A 25,162-nucleotide genomic window follows, 5' to 3' on the forward strand; every position below is an offset into this window, starting at 1 on the left:
CACAAAGTCACCGGCTGCTCTCAAATTTGAGATCGCGTTCTCCTGTTTGCTTATCAGCTTGAGATTTTACCACTACACTAGGCAATTGCCCCTACTCCCCAAGCCTGTGTTTTGCATAAAGCCCAACCATGACTTTTCCCCTCAAGAAAGAAGCTGGAAAACATTAAGGTAGCTGAGACAAAAGGTGCAAACTATGTATTGCTTTTGCTTGGTTCCTGGTAGATGGTCACTGAAATATGATAAACATCAAATGCTATACAGTTTCAAATTCGGGAGACATTATTTATGTACATGTTCCTTCGGATAAAAAGCAAGCCAAGTACCAAAAAATCCCAATCAGCATTCTTCACTTGACCCAGCATTTTACCATTTCATTTTGCATATTGATTATTCAGGAAAATCTTGCCTGCTCCTCCCACCTAAGATCTGCAGCAAACTCTGAAAATGCAATCCGAGGATTACCATTTGAAATAGACAAGTAATATTCAGCTGTACTATCATCAACATGCATGCTTCTCCTCAATGAGTCGACTACCCTCCTCTTCCCTCTCTCAGTAGCTGACCTATCTGATAGATGGGTGAGCTTTCCACCAGGAAGGCCTTCTAAATACAACACAGCAACTTCTCTTTTTGCGCAAGTATCCAACTCTACGTAGCAGATGCTATCTACAAGAAAATCTGGTTTACTTATAGGGATCAACAACCTCTCCCTTGAATATATGCCATGGTCAGTCATCATATTGTTCAAGCGTTTAATGTCCATGACCTACAGATAAAAAAAGTTATCCAGCATGATATTGTATTCATTGTCCATTTAATTAGAAAGGAAAAAAAATTAAAGTTGGGAAGCAAATCTTTTAACAACTGTGAAGCCAATTTCCAGAGAACATGGTAACAGAAACAACCGCACAAGGGAACTAAATGTCAGACTTGGTAAACCAGAGGAGAATATGCTTAAAGAGATGCCCATTTAATCTGATTTAATATGAAGATGCCACACTCTTTTTACATCCACTGAATCCACCCTTTCTGGAAAGGAAAGGGGGTTAATGGACTGGAAAGGAAAGGGGGTTAATGGATACCTCCAATCATGATTACCGTATGTAATTTTGTAGGACAGATAACAAGAAATCCTACCATGAACCTCTGTCAGACTGAAAGAAAAACTAAATCAACTCCCTCACATTCTCAGCTGAGGTAACTAACATCAAATTTGAGCTTAATGGACATTGAAGCTATAAGAATTTCTTTCCATGCTTAAAGAGTCTTCTCCACATTTTTGCAACTGTGCTGTCACTTTGCAATTGTCAATAGATTAATGAAATTACAGTAAAAAAATCTAGTGCCTCTTTATTCTTCCAAGGGCCTCAATATAACACAAATACAGACAGGGTGCCAAGAATTTCATCCTGCTGTTGCTCAATTGTATCCTCAACCAATGCAAACATATTTCCTAACAAAGAGATTAGAGGACAAATCTAAATCTCTAGTAGTACCCAATTTCAAACTCCCATAGCAGGTGCAGAACAAACGTTGGGACACTCCAAGTTCTCAACCTCTGTAGGCTGTACATCATAAGAAGATCTAGGAAAATGGATATTGTAGATGAATCGTCATCATCTAAACCTTGTCCAACTATGTGGGGCCGGCTACATGAATCGTCAAATGCAGATGTCTATTCACTCCTTGTTTTGCTAAGGAATCAACTAAGCTGTTACCTTCCCCTGTAAGAAGCAATCTTCCTTCACACTAAGGGGTAGATGAAAAGTAAAAACTCTTACAGTACTTATATACAATCTCTTTCCTATATACAAACTTCACAGTGACTTCGCTTCTACCAGATTGAGCCAAATTCTTAGGATCTTCATTCACATATGCTATTGCCATCACTAGTTGTTCACGAGTTTATATCAAATCCTCCTAAAATTCTTGATTATTGTTACATTAATAGAAAAGATGGTCATAAATACTGCCTAATCTTCTTTGACATTCAAACCCAAATAATTTGGTAAAAGGGCCATTATCCAATGTTGGTCTCAATTATACAGGGTCTTGGAAAGGGTGCTGGATCCAGATCTAATTTTTGCACAATCAATGGCCCCTAAACGCAAATAATTTAGCAATACAATAATTCTGCAGTTCAATAACCCAATTGTTCAGTAGTTATAGAGGAACCACATTGTCAACTATTCGGCTTGGAGATTCCTCCAATTTGTCCATCTAGGCACCAAGGTCAGTAAATGAAATAGCATATTCTAAAGCTAAGAATGGAGTATGTAGAAATGATTGCTTTAGCAGAGACTTGGTAACACATGATTATATTGTTTCTCCCATCACCATGTAGAGGTGAAGTTATGGCAATAAGAAGAAGGTTATAACCATGACATACCTTCAGGTAGACAAACCATTGTGGATCTGTGGTGTTTCTCAAAGACTCATTATATCTTCCCTTCGTTTGATTCTCATACACTTAAGGTCCTAGGCCTACTTTAAGGTAACGATTGTCAACTACAAAAATTTATCAAAAAAATAAATAAATAAATAAAACCAACTACAAAGCCAGAGAGACAAATTCCAAACAGTCTAATATACGATTCATTTAAGGAATCAATTCTTCTAAAACACACACGCACACATGTGCACACTCTTACCACAACCTCATTTTGTCATACATGCTTCCCATATCCTAAACACTCTGAACAGAACCCAACTAATAAATGGACCTCTAAACCTTGATTCTGAACCAGTAAGGTCAACCATATACCTTTGTCTCCAATACCAACCACTGTTACCCATGCACTGTTCTCTAGACATTCCCCAGCAACTCCCGAGATATCAATCATTTCCTAAGAAGAATCTGGTCCCTCTAAAAGATTTCCACTTCCATATGTTGTCTTCCATTGCGGCTTCAATAATTTATGCCCCACTGCTCAACCTCTCCCCAGAGAAATTTCCCAATCCATATAGCAAGACCGTCCATTTACTCTCCCCAATTCATAATTGTTTTTTGACTTCTCCACCTTTGGTTCAAAAAGCATCCCAGAGGAGTGTATGGAAGCTGTTGAGTTTTCCAATCACACGGGAAAATATGTTTCTTTTTAGTCCGGACAAAATCAACAAGCAGCTAATGCATAAAATTCCCTTCATTTTTTTTATACCATCTGGACACAGAAACAGAGAGTCAGCCAATTCAATAGAATCCAAGGATAAATAAGTAATAACAGAAAAGTTAAGCTATTACATAATAACCAACGATGAGAATAATTGTAGAGCAGGAAAACAAAATGACAAGAAAGAAAAAGAGTAAACCTGAACGGAATATTTGACAGCGAGGCTAGCGACGGTATCTCCTCGGACCAGTCGGTAAGAGATGGCAAAACGACCAAGGCTGCTATCACGCCAGAAGCTCCCGGAACTGGGATTCTCAATTACGTCCTTCAATTTCCATAGGGTTTTGAAAGCTCTGGTCTGAATCTCTCGGTCAGAGGCAACCGAGTTTCAGAGGCGGCAAACACAGGCAGCTCGAGCGAGGTCCGATACCGGCAAGCGCACAAAGATGCTACGGAGACTGTCACTGCAACTGAGGGCGGTGAAATTCGAGTTCATAGGAGAGATGACGACATCGTCGGTGGAGGCTGGGGAGATACCGCCGGAGGTACCCAGGGTTCCGTTGGAAGTTTGGGGATCTCCCATGGGTAGGGGCAAGGCTTCGGCGGAGGAGGTTGGGTTGTTGGGGATGAGCTGCTTGAATATGTCATCTTCTTCGTCTCCACAACATCCCATAATCGATTTGACTTGAGAGAGAGAGAGAGAGAGAGGCTGTTTGCGGAAGTCTGACTGTATGTGTGTGTTAGAGAGAGAGAGAGATCAGAGAGCAGAGAGGAAGGAGATCGTCGCCGTGAGTTTTTAACTGAGCTGAACTGCTGAAACTTGGAGTAATCCCGAAATGAGGAAGTTGGTGCTAATGTCATGTCGGATTGGAATCAACTAAACAAGGCCATGCTCTACCTTGCATTGATCGGGATGCCGTCCGACTGATACCAATCTGACGGTGAATATAACCCGTGAAGATCAAAGCGACTTATAATACCAAATTCTAAATAGAAATAGGTTGACTTCGTTATGTCGCCCGTGGGGCACCCAGCAAAATGAGATTAGATACACATTTGAGCGTGACGGGATCTCTCACAAATGGGCGCCTCACACGCACATCCACCGTTTATTGGGAACATTTTCCATGAATATTTATTAATAAGTACGGAAGATATTTGCTGATATGATGTGCATGTAAGGCGCCAGTGAGACATCAATTGTGAGGAGTAGATCCGGTTTTTATTTGAACGTGTATTAGGAATATCTCCGTATATGTATGATAGGGAGATGTTTTCAATACATGGCTGGGATGGATGCACTCAGTGGGGGCGCTGATGTTAATTCAATAAAGATATTAGATGCATATAGTATTGACACGTGTCATTTCAGAACCCCTCTAATACGCCCCTACAATGGATGTATCGGAGGTCTGACCGATTCAAGGGGTGGAAGAGTCCTAAACCGGCCCCCCTGAACCGTTTTCAGAAAAAAAAAAAACAATAAACAGTATCAATTCGCCCGATACTTGCACCTACCTTTAAATTGTATTGTAGTGTATTCTTTTTTCTCATCCACCTTCCTTTAAATTGTATTGTTGTATATTCTTTTTTATCATCCACCTACCTTTAAATTGTATTGTAGTATATTCTTCCACCTGTCATATTATAAATAGTGACAATTTTGGGAGGTGAGGATTGAGGAATCAATAATTTGCCCTAAGCAAAAAATTGTAGATATATCATGAGAAGCAAAAGTACATAAAAATTCCTGATGTGCGGTTAGATGCTGCGTTCTCAGTAATTTTTTTGCTAAAATAAATTAAAAATTATTTTCAACATCTGTCCTACAACCAAATTATAATAAAAAGGTTAACCAATGAAAGCAAAATTTATTTTCTCCCTTTTAAATTTTACCTGGTCCTACAACCCAATTTTATTTTCTCCTGCAGAAAAAAAACCGATTTAAAACTTATTTTGATGACCCATTTTTATTTGCCATGCAGACTTAACATGACAAAGTCATTGATTTAAAATAACCAAGGGGTTGTTTGGCAACATGTATGAACTTGTTTTTTTCTTTTTTGTTTTGAAAAACGAAATCATTTATATTGGCCAACACCCCCTAAACAATTTATTTACATATCTTATTTTGTTTTTTAAAATGAAATTATTACAAAAAAAAGTTTATACTTCCATTTTAGCATTCATTTCTAAATAAAATACTTTTTATAAAAAATACCAAAATATAGGGAAGAATTTGTTATAACTTTGGACATAGATCCAAGTTTTGAAATGAAGTAATAACTTTAATTTAATGGGCAGAAATGTAAATTGATAAAGCACAATACAAAATTTTTAATTATAGGCAAATTGGTAAAGTTGAAAGGAGATATTGGAATTTTGTTCAATCTAATTGGAATTCGAAGAGGCCCACTTTGTGCAACTCAATTTTTTTTTTCCTTTGTATTTTCTTATGTTTATTCAAGGGTCCAAGCCAAGGTCCATCAATGTGTATCATGGTCTTTAAAACTGGACTGGCCCAGATGGTCGAACCAAAAAAATCAAGAACCAATCAGCTGACCGGTTTTGTTTTTCCCCAAAATTGGGAATTCTCAAAAAATCGTTGATTTTGATCAACAAATCGCTAACCCGGGCGGCTAACCGTTCGAACGGTTTTGACCATTTTTTATTTTTTATCAAAACGAGCTGACCATTAGATTTAAACGGTCACATTTGCGCCCCACAAGAAGGCACCTCACAATGCCTCACAATGCCCTACAATGCATCCCTACTTTGTATTGAGAATATCTCCCAATGATATCTCATCATTTTCGCCCTTGTTATCGGGAGATATTCCCAATATAAGGTGGGGATGCGCTGTGGGGTATTGTGGGGCGCAAATGTGAACTCGAAAACATGACAAGGTCCGTCCCTATATTTCATTGTCCTTAACTAAAGGTGGAGCCCAAGTCACTAGTCGGCCTAGCCTGCCTACCTTTATATCTAATTTGATGATATCAATAATCTCATGGATGTAAATGTTTATGCACAGGAAAGTGTTTACTGAAAGGACGAAAGATCCATCATATGGATGGCCGAACACTATAGGAAGGTTGGGCGAAATTTCAAAAATTTCTCTCTCCCATGTGGAAATTACATTCCCTATTTTAGAAAACTGCATTTTCAATGATCAATCTTGAACTCAAACCAGACCAGATCTTAAACCAAAAGGGAGTGAGGGGATATACCTAATACGAAGTAACAATAATCTCCAATGAAGGTGTTCACACCCAAGGAAAGATCCAAAGACTGTTTCCACCGAAAATGACACGGTGCAGGATGAAGCAGAATCAACAGAATGACTCTTCAGCAAGAACCTAATTCTTCAGCAAGAATCTGATGGAGGGCTAGTGAGCACGACTTCTGATTACCTTTCTCTGCCAAAATGTAATATCAAAAACACTTCTTGATTGCTCCCACAGGTGGAGATCAAACTGGTATAGCGGCAAGAGCAGGAAAGAGCAGAAGACAAGAGCAATCGAACTACAAATACTTATCTCTTTGTAATATCTGAATTGAGAATTGCGAATTGGAATATCGCCCTGCTCCTCTATTTATAACATTTAAAGAGAGTATCTCCTAATCCCATTAGGAGTTTCCTAATCCAAATCTTGTAATTGGATCTGGACTCTCTTTAAGAGATAAGGATAATTCCTTATCTTATCTACAGATAAGGATCAACCCTCCTAATCTAATTAGGAGTTTCATGATCTAAATCTTTATTTGGATCTGGACTCTTTGAGTGGATAGGGACAATCACTTATTCTATCTGTTGATCTAAATCCCATAACCACCCCCTTTTAATTAATCTCATTAAGCCGGTTCCAATTGGGTTTTAGGCCCATTAAGTCAATCTGCTCATTTACCCTCAAAATTGCTACCCAATTGGATATCCTTGTATGGCGTGGGATCCAAACATTGATCTACACATCAGCCACATGGGTTTAGCACAACCTCTGTTACAAGGCCTGACCCAATTCATCGTAGAAAACAATGAACCCTTGAGTCAATCACCATGGATTCTTAATGGGCCCAACATTTACACTAAATGGTCATTGGGTCAAGTTACTTTATAAAAACCCAAGGACTGTGGGCAGATGCAAGATTAGTCCATCAGGTATTACCCTCAATGGTCTTACACTTAACCTCTCAGCCCATAATGATCAAATAATGCCTGACAAGAGATGACATCTCCCTCAGCTACAAGGAACAGTGTTGCACTCTCTACTTTCATGGATCCCGGGAATTAAAACATTTTGCAAACATTTTGAAACTATAATAATATATATATATGTATATCTCTATATAAATATATTTTGCAAAACAAATTTCAACGGTTGAAATCAACTGTCGACAGTTTTGGTTTCCATCAGAGAGTGCATCCCCGATCATTCACTTTATCCGACAAAGGGGCTGATCCTGTCACTATGATCACCCACTTAGATGAATTATCGGACTGTCCCAACATACCTAATTTTTGACCATCCTCTAAGGATCTCATTGATTGGTATATCAAAGACAGCTCAATCCGACATTTAGTGTAGTATCATAATCGAGTATAGAGGTTAGATGTAATATTCAAGTTTTTTTCTATCTATCTCCAAGGTCCAGGGAAATACTGAAATTCTGGTCCAATTCAGAGTTTCAAGAAAACTCACACAACATGTACCAAATGTCTTACCCTAGCAGTTGAGACAAACCACCGCAACCAACTTGGCAGTACATCAATGTCAGCATTGACAAGATAAATCTCCCTAGATCTATCCAACGATTGTAAAGATTCTAAACTAACATGAGTCTTATATGTGTCCAGTTTAAGGGTATTACATAGAAGCTAAGGGCTTTATTCATTTATATTAAATGAATCAAATATGTATTTTAAATGAATAAAATATATTAAATGTCATAATGCACATCATTCTGATTGAAGTTAAGGGCATACACTGTTTAACATTTACAAGTGGCACAAGTGAGAGGGGGGCTGAAAATAAAGTAAGAAAAGAATATTATGAATAGTTATGATCTATCAGATTTTTTTTTTCCTTGAACTCCATCTATACCTGTTCACCATAAAAAACAGGAAACCCATCTATACCTTTAAAGCATTTATACATTTTCGATGTCAAATTCCAAAGTATCTATGCATATCATATTATATAGTAATGATAGTAAATTTTGAAAAATAATTCTCCATGTCTACATCTCCCAATTGTGAATGCAAATTTATTTGTATTGATGCAAAATTTTGATAGTGCAAACGTTTGGGTGCAAATTTTGATTTATTTTATTTGATTGCTATACAAATGAAATAAAGCAAAACTCGAAGCATAATAAATTAAAATCCTAAACAAATTAAACCAGGATTGATATGGGGATGCAAACAGACCGGATTCTAATCAAGGTATATTCAAATCCGATCTGTCACTCATGTTGAATCTAATCCAATCCGAATATCCGATTGGATTTGATAGGATTCGATTTGAATTCGAATCCTACCAGTAAGTTAGATCTTCAAATTTGATCCGATTCAAATTGTTTTTTTAATTAATATTATTAAAAGAAAAATAAAATATATTAATTTAAATAAAGTAAAAACAAAAAATATAAGTACTTTTTAATTATTTTCATCATATATATACATGTTTTTTATAAAAAATAAATAATATAACAAATTTATAAAAATATAATATACAAATATATTTATAAATAAATAAATAAATAACATATATATATATGTATTATATATATTTATATTTATATTTATAAATATATAATAGATATCAGATCGAATCTTCTCAGATCGAATAGGGGGATCCAAATCTGATATGATTTCCGATCAGATAATATTATCCAATCCAAAGATTCAAATGGGGTGATCTGAATTTGACCAAATAGGATTGGATCTCAGATCTCATATCGATTATTGATGAGGGCAGATTTGGCCCTCCGCTGACATGACATGTGGTATCTCAGAATAGTTGGACGACACCCCGACACCACAAGGGAGATGACTTGCCTTAGACAAAATGATGGAAACACAACTGTTGACCTACTAGAGACCTAGCTAGCAACCTACCTTCGCCGACCTGATGGAGTCCCAACTAGCAACCTCATACACAACTCGGGCACCTCGTTAGGACGACTAGGAGTACCTCGTCCAAGGCCGACCTGTAGTACCCCGTCGTTATCGGTCCAAGGGACCTCAGCACGAGGAGCGACCTCCCTCGAGGACTTGTCGACTCGATTGAGGTCCAGGTGGCGACCCGCAAGACGTGCTCGCCGACCTCCTCTATGTGTGCATCCCGTCATTCTCGGGTCTTCCTGAGGTCAGTTCCCACACTGAATGTTTTGGAAGAAACCGAATAAGGCACAAAGATTGGTTTACGTGCGCCACTACCTTCGAGGACTTTGAACCGGCCAGCCACATCTTCCCAAAGATCTCGGGCGCGGTGCGTGAAGCCCACACCAAACAACGCCTATATAAAGGTCTCATTTCCAACTTTAGAAGGTATGTGCAACTTAGCTCCCGCAGCTCTCTAGCTTTCTAGCATTTTAGCTCTCTCTAAAATCTCTGCATCGCTAACTTAAGCATTGGAGTGCCCACCCCGGGTAAAGCAACCCGGGCACTATGGCACTGTCTCTTTGCAGGTCGACCCGACAAATTAGCTGGCTCGGCATTTGAGCCACCTTCTAGCAGGGAACTCGCTAGCTTGACGTCCGAGCTGTCCTCTAGTGGGTAGCTGCTAGATTGCGCATCATCAATTGGTGCCTTCTGTATGAAACACTACACAAAAGCTAAGTTCTCACCTGTGTTATAAGCCTCAAGGAATGACATTCTCAAGCAACAACAACAATGCTTGGATCGAAGGAACCCTCCTAGGGGGCAGAATCAGAATGATTAGCTCGAACAAGTTCTAGCAGTATCGCTCGAACAGAATGTCTTAGCCCTCCATGGTTCCCACGAGATTTGACAACCAATAGATTGTGAGGCCACCCCTGTAGGACGAGCCTTCCGTGGTTGTAGTGGGAGTTGACGGCCAACAAACTATGGAGCTGCCCTTGTAGATCGAGCCCTCCATTGTTCATGTGAGAGTTAACGACCAATAGACTGTGGAGCCGCCCTACCAACCTCAATTCATTTTAAATTTGCACTTAAAAGCCAGGTTCTCAGCTCATTTTAAATTTGCATTCAACGGAAATCATCCCGGATGAGCCTCGTTAGCTCTGTTCACGAGGTCGCCTCCACAGGTCGAGCCCTTCGTGGCTCCCGTGGGAGTCGGCGACCAACGGACTATGCGGTCACCATTGTGGGTTGAGCCTTTCAAGGCTCCCGTGCGAGCTAGCGTCCTATAGTTAGTACAACCACTCCCGCAGGTTGAGCTCCCTATGGCTTATCGTAGGAGAAGACGACCAGCGTTTACGAGTGATGACGTAGTGTAGCCGTGGCACCAATCCATCGTTCATGCGCTAGTAGCAACGCACGTATCAACAATGCTATCACAAGGGGGTAGAAACTAGATGACCAGCCTAGGTGAGCTTTAGCGGTTTGGCCCAGATCGTCTCCCAGCCCAACTGCAAAGCCTCACTACTAATCGAGCCCTCTATGGCTCCCATGAGAGTTGGTAGCTAGCTGAATGTGGAATCGACCCCACAGGCTGAACCTTTCATGGTTCCCGTGAGAGTAGGCGACCCATAGACAACAGAGTCACCCCCTCAAGGTGAGCCCCTCATGGCTCCAGTAGGAGTGGGCGGCCAATAGTTCCGGGAGAAGGTACAGTACATGTGTGGCATTGACTCGCGATGTAGACATGGGAGAGCCAATCCTACGTGATGGCATAGATGTAGTCGCAATAAAGCTACTATAGGATGACCATCCGCATTGGCAACCTAGTCAAACCGAATTCTAAGGGGAAGCCAAACCGCTTTTAGCTAAGGCCCCCTATGCTGACCTTGAGATACATCAGTAGCTCGATGCCGTTTTGACGGTCAAAATTATGACCATCCGTTTTGGCGACCTGGTCAAATCGAATTAAAGGGAAGCCAAACTACTTTTAGCTAAGGCCCCCTACGCCGACTTTGGGACACTTTGGTAGCTCGACACCATTTTGGCGGCTAAAATTACGGCCTAGTCAAACTAAATTTTAAGGGGAAGCCACCCCACTTTTTAGCTAAGGTTTCCTCAAGCCGACCTCAAAACATATCGATAATAGGTAGATCGATTTAAGCAGGTCGACCCCCATCTATCTAGCTCGATAGTGTTTTGACTACCATTTCTACACTTAAATCAATCTCAAAAGACGTTGACATCTCATTGTCGACCTAAAAAAAAAGGAAAGAGAAATGGAGGAAAGGAAAACTAGTTCGCATTTATAAAAAATAAAAAAAAAAAACTAGTTCACTTTCAACACTGTGACAGACATGCAAATTTGGCTGATTTGTTCACAATCATCCTCCGCCTTGATTTCAAGCTCCGCATCAACCTTGTTGACTATTCCTTCGAGAACCAGATTGAGGGGCATTGCGTTGTACTCTACATAAGTGGAGTGACCTAACAAGGCAGTCACGCAGTTGGAAGCCCCTCTTGAGGATATGCTAAACTTCACTCTTGAGGTATTTGGCCGAATTGCAGAACTCCTTGACAGTTGCATCCCTAGTAAGGTAGATATGTCCTTAGGGAGCCTACTCCGCCTCTCCTCGAGCGGATGAGTTCGCTCCTGTGCCTCGATAATCAAGACGACGAAGTCTTGCTTAAGGCTACATTCAACCCTTAAGACTCTTTTGACTTGGGGAGCAAACTTGACTGATGCTTACAAGCTCATCGAACTGGTCATTCTGGGCCAAAAAACCTATAGTGAAGTACTTCCTTTACCAAATCGACATCGTCTTGGGAGGGGGGGGGGGCAATTGATGAGGGCAGATTTAACTCTCCATTGACATCATGACACATGGCATCTTAGAACAACTGGACGACACCCCGCCACCACGAGGGCGATGACTTGCCTTAGCCAAAATGATGAAAACCTAGTTGCCGACCTACAAGAGACCTAGCTAATAACCTACCTTTGCCGACTTGATGGATTCCCAACTGGCGACCTCATACACAACTCGGGCACCTCGTCAGGGTAGTTAGGAGAACTTCGTCCATGGCCGACTTGTGGTACCTCATCGTTATCGGTCCAAGGGACCTTGGTGAGAGGAGTGACCTCCTTTGGCAACCTGCAAGATGTGCTTGTTGACCTCTGTGTGTGCATTCCGCCACTCCCGGGTTTTCCAGAAATCAACTCCTGTATCGAATGTTTCGGAAGAAAAAGAATAAGGCATAAAGCCTGGTCTACGTGTGCCACTACCTTTGAGGACTTCGGACCGGCCAGCCATGTCTTCCCAGAGATCTTGAACGCAGTGCGTGAAGCACACACCAAACAACACTTATATAAATGTCTCATTTCCAACCTTAAAAGGTATGCACAACTTATCTCTCGCAACTTTGTCTCTCTAGCAGTTTAACTCTCTAAAATCTCCATATCACTGACTTAAGTATCAAGGTGCCCACCCCAAGTAAAGCAACCCGGGCACTCATGCAGTGTCTTTGTAGGTCGACCCGACAAACTAGCCGACTCAACATCCAAGCCACCTTCCAACAGGAAACTCACCAACTCAATGTCCAAGCTGTCCTCGAATAGAGAGCTGCTAGATCACTCATCATCAATCATGATACGATCCATTTGCACCCCTAAATTTACATTCTTTTCATTAGCACTCCCATGCATTCCTACTAGTGCAAATAAAATTGCTCTACAACCGAATGCAGCGAAGGACTAACCTGGTTGAGAAGTTCATAGTAGATAATACAAAAAATAAAAATAAAACAAAACAAAAATAATCCAGCAATAGGATTAAATTCTCATTCCGTCACTTTTCATTTGCACCCCATCAGACTCCATGTTATCAAAATAGGAGGCAACCTGCTAGTCGTAAGTAAAAATAGATTCTCACCCTATGATACCTGAATACTTGTACATGTAGATGGGTGCTATATCATGTCAGATCAATTTTTATTATGAATTTCTATCTGATATCATATCCAGCCCTGTCTTTGCCGTATCAAAAGCCTTTAGAATATCTCTTTCAATCTACCAACACTATCAAAAGCCTTTAGAACATCTCTTTCAATGGTTCAATCTACCAACACTATCAAAAGCCTTTAGAGCATCTCCATTTTGAATCATCAAAAACCTCAAGATGAATGTTCTAATAACCCTGACAAATGTTGGTAACATTATTACTTGCCTCCCTACAGATAAAAAGAAAAAAGCATGAATCATTCTTTAGGTGTGATTTCTTTATATGAAGATCAATGATTATGGCCTCATAACCCAATTGGATAGGTCACAGTAAAACCCCTGTGAGGCTGTGATACATTCTATTGGAATCAGAAGTCAATAATAGAGATAAGGGACATTTCTGGAAATTCCCTTGCCTAGATAAAATCAAGATCGTTTCTCTTTTTTTTTTTTCCTTTTTGTCACAACAAATAGGAGTGCTGACAGGCTGACAGTTAACTTGAATAGAACTGAAGGCAGGACAAAAACAATTGAAGAATCTAGCTCCTGGATGATATAGCATACAAATACAAGTAGGGCTATTAATGCAATTTCATAACTAATTGGTGCATCTAAACAATCAAAGTAAATTTGTTTATACACCATATGTGGGTTTTGCTAACTAAATACAATCAAGTATAATTGAATTCTAATGCAATGATACAAAAAGAGCAAGACAAATAAACACAAATAGAAAGGTAAATTTTAACTTATTTAATTCAATTGTTAAAATTTTATTAATGTTTTAATCAAATAGATTATAAAAACAACAAGTCAGGAGGACGAAAAGATACAAAATCAATAGAGAAGGCTTCCAATTGAACCCATTTAAATGAAGCTTTATTTGACTTTGTGACCAAATTTTTAGATTAACCACTGCTTCGTTTAAGGTTTCATTTTTTTATTACTGACAACTAGTGTTAAAACACTTGACACAGTGACACAGAAGTTTCCAGTGACAATTAAACTTCATCAAGGGTCAGTACTTGACACTTATTTGTTTGCTAATGGATACATTCACTAAGGTAGGAGGAGGTTGCATGGTATATGTTGTTTGCTTGTGACTAAATGCAACACTCAGTCTATAAAGAGATGTTCAAGGTTCAAGAGGTCGTAAGATAAGACTAGAATGGAATATATGCAATGTAAAGTTCATCATAGTGTGAGTGGGAATCGGGGTACATTCAAAGATGGAGACCAAGAAATACCTAAATGTGACGTTTTTCATGACCTTGGCTTTAATAATCCATAAAAAGGGAACCTATCAAAAGAAAAAAAATACATAACAAGGGAGAGGTTGAGGATATTGTCCATATAACTAAAGCAAGAGAAATGAAATGAAAGAGTGTATTCATAATGCTCTATGATAGGTGAATAACACTTGGACCAGAAAGAAATTTTATAAATGACTATGAGGCTAACAATGTTATATTGGAGTAGAATGCTTGATAGTCAAGAAACATGTCCAGAAAACAATTGTAGCAAAATTATGAATGTTGAGTTGGATGAGTGAAAAAACTAAAATAAAAAAAAAGAAGATAAGAAATTCCAAAATGTCCAGAAAACATGTTTTTATAAATCTAGGAGTGGCACTAGTAGATGATAAAATGAGTTGAAGTAGATTAAGATGACTTATTCATGAGCATAGAAGTAATCTATTGTGTTTTCTTGGTGAAGAGGCAGTACAATCCCAGAATAGTGAGAAGAGAGGAGAAAAGAGAAAAGAGATTTGAGAGAAGAAAAAGTCAGCTGGCAGTGCCAGCCTTTTTAATGATATCTTCCTTGGAATCAGTCACGAAAGGACTCAGTAGTAGTGGTAGATGATTGAGGTTCTTGAGAGGCTAAGTTTGCTGCATTAAACTTCCTCTAACCTTGTTGTCATGGCTTTTTATTCTGGTCTGGCTTTGTACTTAGTTCCTAAGTCCACTTTGGCTTCCCATGAAGCTCCCAACATGTCTCCCGAGTATGTTTAGACTTCTGAAAATGTGTAGACCATAGTTTATCTTTGTCATCAACTTTCTTCTAGAAGTCACTCTTCTTGAAGGAATTACCACCACCCGTAGCAACACTCCCTTTAGTTACTAATGCAATCTGCTCTCCCTTAGGATTATTCATCACATTTTGTCTACTCTCTTATGACTGTACTAGAGCATATACTTCTTGTATTGATAGGAGATCTTTACTCCCCAATTCTGCTTTGGCATTTGCATCACATTTCCAATCTATATTCTGATAGTGATCTAGTTTCTTCCAAATAAAAGTCAAGTCTGAATAGTAGACAGAGAGACTCCTCTCCCCCTGCTTACAAGTTGAGGAGGCAGCCTCCAACTGATATATTTTGGCATAATGCTATTGTTTTGAATATATAGATTTTGCTTGCTCCCATATCTAATGAGTTGTTTCTGCCCACATGAAGGACTTTCTCACTTGTGGCAACATAGACAATAACAGCCATGACATCACCATGCTGTTTTCCTGGTCCCACCTATCATGTTCCACGCCTCCAGACTGGGGTTCTCTGATTCTACCATTAATATACCCCACTTTTCCCTTTGTAGTTATGTAGAGCTTGATTGCCCTTGACCATTCTAGGTAATTGAGGCCATCAAAGGGAATCACAGCCATGGGGAAACTCATGTCAAAACCTCCACTCATCCCACTCTGACTAGAGGTCACACCAGACATACCAGAATTTTTAGAAGACATAGAACCAGATTTCGGTTCAGTCACAATCCAACTAGAGAACAAGTTCTCAGTTCAGTTCAGACTCACAGTACAGTCAAACAGGTTGAAGTCTTAGTTCAGCCATATTTCTGGGCACAAAAAACTTGTTCTCACACAGAATAATCAAAACTGATCACACACCATTACTTGTTCTCAGATTTCAGCCCTACTAAACCAATTCAGATGTGCAAAACAAATCAAAAACAGGTCTGACCAGTCCCTCCAGCAATAACTCATCAACTTTTCACACAGCAATTTAGGTTCAATATGAACTGAAGAAGGAAACAAACTGTTGTCACAGCAGTTGCAGATCTGCAGACCTAAACAGCCTACCTTTCAGGGCATAAGAAGGATCTCTCTGGGCTCACGACCAAGAGAGAAAAAAAAATCGCAGTAAGCTCCCTCACATGTCCACCAGAGACCTTTTTCCTTTGATTCGATCACCAATAGACAAATGTAGAAGTTGGAGGAAGAAGCACACAGTTCGCCCTGCTCCTATGATTGGATCTGCCGCTTTGATACATGTTTTCTTGGTGAAGAGGCAGTACAATCCAAGAATAGTGAGAAGAAAAGGAGGAGAGAGGAGAGAAGAGAGAAAACAGAAAAGAGATTTGAGAGAGGAAAAGGTCAGCTGGTGGCGCCAGCCCTTTTAATATTTATACTACGGCAACCATTCAAAAATAAAAAGAGGTGTAATTACAAATGTTCCCTTGCGGCACTAAACTGAAAATAGAACTAAGTTATTCAACATATTGCAAGTTGGAAGGTCTATAAGAACTAGGGGCATAACAAAAGAACATGCATTAGTAGACATGATTTGATGACCTATAATGTAATAATGAAAAATATGGCTCTGAACAGAATGGAATGATGTAACAAGATACAACCAACCCTATATGGTTTGGACAAGGCTTTGTGAGTTGAGACAGGTCTCCCTTAGACTGACCACGTCACTCCTTTTTGGAAGACACCATGAGAAAGATAGGGTGAGGAAACCATAAGGAGAGACCATAAGATTCATGATAATTTGGAACAAAAAATCAACCTTTATTTATCCTAATTCCCAACCCACAAATGGTTGAACTTTACAAACCAATATCCAAATTTGTTTTCTTAGTTAGAACAAGGAGATTGAGAAGCTTAATCCTATATGCCACACTTTCAAATTAAGACAGAAATGGGGGATTAACACTATCAAAATTGAAGTTTTTATCTGACTAATACTCTTTATATCTATTATCTAAAAACTTATGTACCTATTTTTGAATAATATTCTAAGAGAATAATGATGAAAGAAGATTTTTTTTGTCAACAGAGATTAAATATTTAAATATATTGACATAATTAAATTTTAGAACAAGTATGCACTTATATAAATGCACAACATAATTAACTTCATATTTTAAATGATAAAACCTGACAAATTAAATCTTTCCCCTTTGAACCAAAATGAGAATTCACAAACCATACACTTTGTGCATATATGTGGAAAAAGTTAGCCTGACTGGTCATTTATGCTGCTTCTCTAAGACAAATTCCACCTGTTCCTACCACATGGAGGGGTTGCAAGATAAATCCAGATTGTCCATCACAAAAAGAGGGACCTATAAATTGGTAAAGTATTCACTCTGGTTCCTGTCAGCCTATCCCCTATGCCCCAACTTGTATTGAAAAAATATTTTTTTCCAAGTAGTGTTAGCACCCAAGATATCAAAATTTTATTCTTTTGCAAAGTTTTTATTCAAAAGTACCTATAAAAAACTGTTGTAGATACATCACAAGTGTGTTGAGCTTGATGTCATATACTTGATGTAATTTGAGATCCTAGACTTCCCAGACCATGTTTGTGTGTGTGTCCACACGCACTAAGTGTTCTATACTTGGTGTAATTTGAGACCCTTTACAAGAATGAATGGCACCTCTATGACCAGACAATGGAGAAGGAAGGTATGTATGTTTGATAAAATGAGTTGAAAGGTTGATCAAATATGCAGTATATAAAAATATCGGTGCATGATAAAGCTCGACCAGATTATAAATTCTTGTTTGGAAGGCATAATGAAAACTTTCATGGCTTTCCTTTGGTCTACATTCTCTATTGTTACTGCTCTGGGTCCACTACTAATTCCTTTTGAGAAGATATATTGAAGAATTGTCCCAAAGGACTAGACCTGTTCATGGGTCGGGCCGGGCTTTCATTCTGTATTAACAGAATTTTCTAAGACCCGAGCCCGAGCCTGGCCCAACCATCGGGCCTACAACTTGGGCCTGAGCCCGGCCACATACAAAGCCCGAAGCCTGGGCCCCATACTGTTAGCGGATGAATATATATATATATATATATATATATATATATATATATATATATATATATATATATATATATAGATAGATAGATAGATAGATAGAGAGAGAGAGAGAGAGAGAGAGATTATAAAGAAAAGAATAAAAAATGTATATATTAAATTATAAATATATATGTTGAGCAGGAGACCAAGAAGAAGAAGAAAAGAAGGAGAAAAGAAGAAGAAAGAAGAAGGAGAAAAGGAAGAAGAATAAGAGGCAACTAAGTTAAGGCCTCAACCAAACTTAGCTTCAGTCGAGTGAAGCTTTCTATTTATACTGTTCTGGCCATACATAACAATATGTATACAGAATTACAAAAATACCCCTGCGGGTATTAAGCCTATGTACAGTACATATAATACACCTGTTAACACTCCCCCTCAAGTTGGGGCATAAATATCAATCATGCCCAACTTGTCACAGAGACCTTGATGTCTGGAATAGTTTAGCCCTTTTGTAAATAAGTCTGCAAGTTGGTCTTCAGAGCTGATGTATGGAGTGCATACTTCGCCTGTGATGATTTTCTCTCTGATAAAATGCTTGTCAAATTCAATGTGCTTTGTTCTATCATGTAGTACCGGGTTAGCAACAATACTGATAGTTGCTTTGTTGTCACAGAGTAGAGTCAAGGGTTTACCAACTGGAAAACCCAACTCTCCCAATAGATTTTTTATCCACATACCTTCAGCTACTCCGTGTGCCATTGCACGGTACTCAGCTTCAGCACTAGATCTAGCTACCACGGTTTGCTTCTTACTCCTCCAAGTAACAAGATTCCCTCCTACAAAGGTGTAGTAACCACTAGTAGACCTTCTGTCACTTTGAGATCCAGCCCAATCCGCATTTGTGTAAATTTCAACCCTCAAGTGTCCATGTTTCTGGAATAATAAACCAGCACTCGGGAACTTCTTAAGATACCGTAGTACTCTCTCTACTGCTTCAAGGTGGGTGGACCTAGGTGCATGCATGAATTGACTGAGGACACCAACAACATATGCTATGTCTGGACATGTCATAGACAAGTACAACAATCTCCCTACAAGCCTCTGAAATTGCTTCACATCCTTAAGTGGTTCACCTTGACTGTCACTTAACTCATGGTTGGGATCAATGGGAGAGCCAACTGGTTTAACCCCAATCTTTCTAGTGTCTTTAAGCAAGTCTATGACATATTTCCTTTGAGAGATGAAGATACCCCTTTTTGATCGGGCAACCTCAATCCCAAGGAAATATTTGGCGGGACCTAGATCTTTCACCTCAAACTGAGTGGCAAGGAAGCCCTTCAAACTTTGAATTTCATCCTTCCAGTCACCAGTAACAATTATGTCATCCACGTATACTATTAAGGCAGCCATTTTACCTTCTACTCTTTTTACAAACAGTGTGTGATCTGATTGACATTGCTTGTATCCCCTCTTCTGGACTGCAGTATGAAATCTGTTGAACCAAGCCCTTGGTGATTGCTTCAGCCCATATAAAGACTTCTTCAACTTGCACACCTTTTGTTCACTTCCTTGAGCCAAAAAAAACGGGGGGTTGAACTATATAAACTTCCTCTTCAAGGTCACCATTCAAGAAGGCATTCTTGATGTCGAGCTGATGTAGATTCCAATTCACTATGAAAAAACTCTTTTGCATTGTCTGATTGAAATATTTGAATTTTGGTTTGAAATTGGGTGAAGACCATCCGTAAAAAATCTTGGATAATTTTTTGTACTTCCTCATGGGTTCGCATTGGATATACCCAAGTGTATCTGGAATAATCATCAATGAAGGTAATAAAGTACTTGTAGCCACTCTCAGAAGGTAAAGTAACAGGGCCCCTCACATCCGAATGCACAATGTGAAAAGGAAACTCAGATTTACTATTTCTTTGAGGAAATTGAGTTCTACAATGCTTGCTTAATTGACACGTTTGACAAGAAAAATTGGAAACAGACACGGACTTACACAATTCTGAGAAAACAACTTTCAACGACTCAAAAGACAAGTGACCCAAACAACAATGCCATAAATACATTTTACTCTTTCTGAACTGACTCATAAACTCTGTAACAAGAAGGCCAGCCGTATTCTCTAGCATATAGAGTCCATCAACCATACGACCCCTACCAATCGTCCTCCCCGAGGCTAGATCCTGAATCACACAATAGAAAGGGAAAAAAGTCATGGAACAATTTAAGGAATTTGTAACACTACTGACTGAAAACAAATTCATAGGAAATTTTGGAACATGAAGAACATTAGGAAGAGTAAGGCCGAGGGGAAGAGAGAGAGTTCCTTGACTAGCTATGGGAGAGTATGATCCATCAGCTAGTCTCGCTTTATCTCTTCCGGAAAGAGGGTGATAAGTTTGGAAGAAAGAGGACATACCAGTCATGTGTTTTAACGCTCCAAAATCAATGATCCATGGAGAGTCAAGGTCGTGAGAAGCAACATGGAAAGCTGTGGCAGGATTACCTGATGTGGATGCAAAAGAGGTGGTGGGAGGAGCATCCATCTAGCGAATTGTTCTACCATAAAGCTCCAAATGGTCACGGAAGGAGTTGACAATATCCTCTCTTGGGTCAGATCCAGAGTAGTTATGTTGGCCATGCGGTGGTTTGTTAGACAGTTTTGTATGCCCTTAGCTTCAATCCGATTTGATGTACTTTTGACATTTAGTGTAAATAAATAAAGTGCATATTTGATTCATGTTGTTTGGTATAATTCTGTGTAAGACCCTAAAACTAGACATTTATAGAGACTCGTGTTAGTTTTAAATGTTCACAGCCATTGGATAAGTCTGGGGAGATTTATCCTGCCAAGGCTGATACTGGTGTGCCACCAAGTGTTGGGATGGCCTGTCTCGGCCACCAGGGTAAGACCCAAGGCACATGCAATATGGGATTTACTCGAATCCTTTGAACCGGACCAGATTTCCAGTGTTGCCCTGGACCTTGGAGACAAATGGGCAAAACTGGAAAGTTACACCTGACCCTTAGACTCGATTATGATACTTCACTAGGTGTCGGATCAGGTTGTTTTTGATATACCAATCAGTGAGATCTTTAGCAGGGATCAAAACCTAGGTATGTTGGGACAATCTGAGAATTCATCTGAGTGGGTGATCATAGTAACAGGATTAGCCCCTTTGTTGGACAAAGGTAATGATCGGGAAGACACTCTCTCTGATGGAAACCAAACTGCCAGCAGTTGATTTCAATCGTTGGAATTTTGTTTTGCAAAATTAAAAAATATATATGTATATGTACGGTTTCAAAATGTTTGCAAATGGTTTTAATTCCCGGGGTCCATGTGAGTGGAGAGGGTGGCACTGTTCCTTGTAGTCAAGGGAGAGGTCCTCTATTGTCGGGTAGTGCTTGATCATTAAGGGCTGAGAGGTTAAGTGTAAGACCATTTAGGATAGTACCTGATGGGCTAATCTTGCACCTGCCCACAGTCCCTGGGTTTTTATAAGATGGTTTGGCTCAGGGACCACTTAATGTAAGTGTTGGGCCCATGGGGTTCATGTGATGGGCTCAGGGGTTCACTGAGCTTTTCAGTGAATTCGGCTGGGCCGAACCCATGTGACTGGTGTGTAGATCAATGCTTGGGTCCCACGCCATACAAAGAAGCCCAATTGGGTAGCAGATTGGAAACTAGTTAAGTACTGAACACTTAATGGGCCAAAAACCCATTTCGAGCTGGGCTGATATGATCACCCATCTATGGAGCGGATCTGAGATTAATGTTAGTAAAAGGATTGGGCCTTTAACCTTATCCACTCAAGGAGACCAAATTCAAATCAGATTTGAATCTGGTAACCTCCTGATAAGATCAGGAGTAAGCTAACTTAATCTGTAGAAATGATTAAGATCATCCCCTATCCAAATACTGATTTGGATTGGGATAACTCCTAATTAGGAGGTTTCTTAATCAAGAAGAAAAGAGGAAAAAACCCTAAGAGAGAAAAATATCAGATTTCGAACCAAGGGTGGCAAGCAAGAAAGCATCCTACGAATTGAGATTAGATCTCATTCACACTCCAGAGAGAAGAGAGGCAATTCAACCATCTTCGTCCCAGGAGTTCTCCTCCAGCCGCCGCCATTCCTTCTTGCAAGATTTGATCTTTGTAGAAGAAAGAAATCAAGAAATTGTTTCTTGACATCAGCTTTGCAGAAAACACCAACTTTGGGAGATACTGTTTCGTTGGATCAAGTATAACTCCTCCCTTTTCTTTTTGGTTCAGATCTTGTTCGATTATGGTTCAAATAGGATCATTGAATATTGTATTATAAATTTAGGGAATATGATTCCCAGTTGGAAGAAGGTAGGAAAATTTTTGAAATTCGCCCACCCATTCCGCAACCCTCATGGCATCCATTTAGATGGATCCTACCATTCTTTCATGGTTGAGTCACAGTTGAGGTGGAGGGCTGATTCTCCCGAGTAACCATATTGGCCATGTGGTGTTTCTTGGTACCTTGCTGCCCGGGTCTTCTAATACCATCTGATCCTTGCTTCTTAGGTAAATCCTGAGCCCACTTCAGTTTCCCATGGAGATCCCAACAAGTATCTTTGGTGTGTCGGGGCTTCTGACAATTAGTGCACCACAATTTTTCTTTATCTTCTGCTTTCTTCTGGAGATCCCCTTTCTTGAAAGAAGGTCCACCACTAGTAGTGGGACTTCCCTTTGCTGCCAACACAATTGCATCCCCTCCAGTGCTGTTCATCAAGTTCCTTCTACTCTCTTCAAACTAGACAAGAGCATAGACCTCCTGAATTGAAGGAAGATCCTTAGAACTTAGAATTTGTACTCTGATGGGTTCATAGATAGGATTGAGACCATGTAAAAAGGTAAACACCCTTTGCTGTGAGACAAGTTTCTTATACAATTTTGCATCTTCCTCACACTTCCACTCAATGTTCTGGTAATGGTCCAGCTCCTTCCAAACAATTGTCAGGTCAGAGTAATAAATTGATAAACTCCTCTCCCCCTGTTTACAAGTAGATGAAGCTGCTTGTAATTGATAAATTTTGGCATAGTGTTGGAGTTCAGAATATGTGGACTTTGCCTGATCCCATATCTCATTTGCAGTTTCAGCCCACATGAAGTTCTTCCTTATTTGAGGTTGCATGGAGATCAAAAGCCATGACATAACCATATTGTTCTCCTGATCCCATTTATCATGTTTTGCATTTCTAGAAGGTGGTTATTTAATTCTTCCATTTATGTAGCCTACTTTTCCCCTTGCAGTTATATATAGCTTGATCCCCCTTGACCACTCTAGGTAGTTTAACCCGTCAAGAGGAACAACAGCCATAGGGAAGGATAGATCACTGTTCCCACTCATTCCATTCAGCATTGTGGAGATTCCGGATGTAGCTAAATCTTCACTACTCATGATTCTTAGTTCAGAAATACACAAAACCAAAGCACAATCTTACAGATCTGCAACAATCCACAACAAGACACTTGCTGATTTTCGGCCCCACAGAGAACCAAGCACAAACACTGCAACTGCAGTACTAGGGTTTATCACCTACACTGTGTAGGAGTCCACAAAACACCATACGAACTGCACATGCAATGTAACCAGGTCTGAAAGACCTACAGTTCACAACTTTGATACAGCTTCTCAGCCCAAAAAACAAGGCATAGTAGGAGCAGCAATACGAGTGGTGATTCACCATACCTAATCGACTGATATCCACTTTCCAGGGCAGTCGAACAGTCACTCAAGTTCTAGGGTTCATCAATAGCCCCTTAGAGTGCAGACTAGGGCAACATACAATTGGTGGAAGGGGAACAATCCCTACTCAGATTCTAGAACATTAACAGTCGTGCAAGAAGCCATAAACAGGAAGAGAGAAAAAAAAAATCTCAGTACCAGCAATAGGCAGCATAGTCAACAGTCATGAACTCGAACTTCCCTTCAGGTCAGATTGCAATAGGCAGTTCAGTCATGAACTCGAACTCCCCTTCAGGTCAGAGCCTTCCTTCGAACATCTGGGATGGATTTCTACAGTCCTCTTAGTCGAAGCAACCCGGTTACCAGCAAAAATACATGTAGTCGAACCCTTTTTCTGTGCTAGGAAGTTGAACAGTCAGCATACTTGTAGTAGAGCCCTACTCGGCAGTGGAGACTAACCGCAGCACTAGAAAAGCTTCCTCTTCCTTGTCTTCGAGCATCAGTACTATAGCTCCTTCGCAACAGAGGAGAGAGACCTCGGCTAGTTGTTTTCTAGGCCTGGACGAACCTGCTCTGATACCATGTTAAGCAGGAGACCAAGAAGAAGAAGAAAAGAAGGAGAAAAGAAGAAGAAAGAAGAAGGAGAAAAGGAAGAAGAATAAGAGGCAACTGAGTTAAGGCCTCAACCAAACTTAGCTTCAGTCGAGTGAAGCTTTCTATTTATACTGTTCTGGCCGTACATAACAATATGTATACAGAATTACGAAAATACCCCTACGGGTACTAAGCCTGTGTACAGTACATATAATACACATGTTAATAATATATTTTTATAAATATTATATTATTTATATATTTTATATAATATATAAAATACATATTATATATTTTATAAAATATATAATGCTGAGTCGGGCCGGGCTTTTTTGAAAAACCCCGAGCCTGGCCCGAAACATAGTCGGGCTTACTGTGTTAGGCCCGAGGTCAAGCCCGCAGGCCTAATTACATGACCAAACTCAACCGGGGTGCGGGTCGGGCCGGGCCATCAGGCTACCCGACCCATGAACAAGTCTACAAAGGGCTAACTGAATAGATAGAATAGATAGAAGTATCTCTTAGATGTTGAGCTGAGCCCAATCTCCATGGTTGAATGTTGATCAAAAGG

The 25,162-nt window shown here is 39.7% G+C and overlaps 1 pseudogene across 1 annotated transcript; it reads right to left on the reverse strand.

The window, feature by feature from the left end:
• Positions 1-173: 173 nt before the first annotated feature.
• LOC148879263 (F-box protein At1g55000-like) lies at positions 174-3,915 on the reverse strand (annotated as a pseudogene). Its single transcript, XR_016104160.1, has 2 exons — positions 3,310-3,915; positions 174-766 (listed from the first exon to the last, which is right to left on the reverse strand). The product of XR_016104160.1 is annotated as an F-box protein At1g55000-like (transcript).
• Between the last annotated feature and the right edge of the window lie 21,247 nt (positions 3,916-25,162).

The sequence above is a fragment of the Nelumbo lutea genome, chromosome 1, assembly GCF_056320005.1.
Source record: "Nelumbo lutea isolate HS-2025 chromosome 1, American lotus-T2T, whole genome shotgun sequence".
NCBI lineage: Eukaryota > Viridiplantae > Streptophyta > Magnoliopsida > Proteales > Nelumbonaceae > Nelumbo > Nelumbo lutea.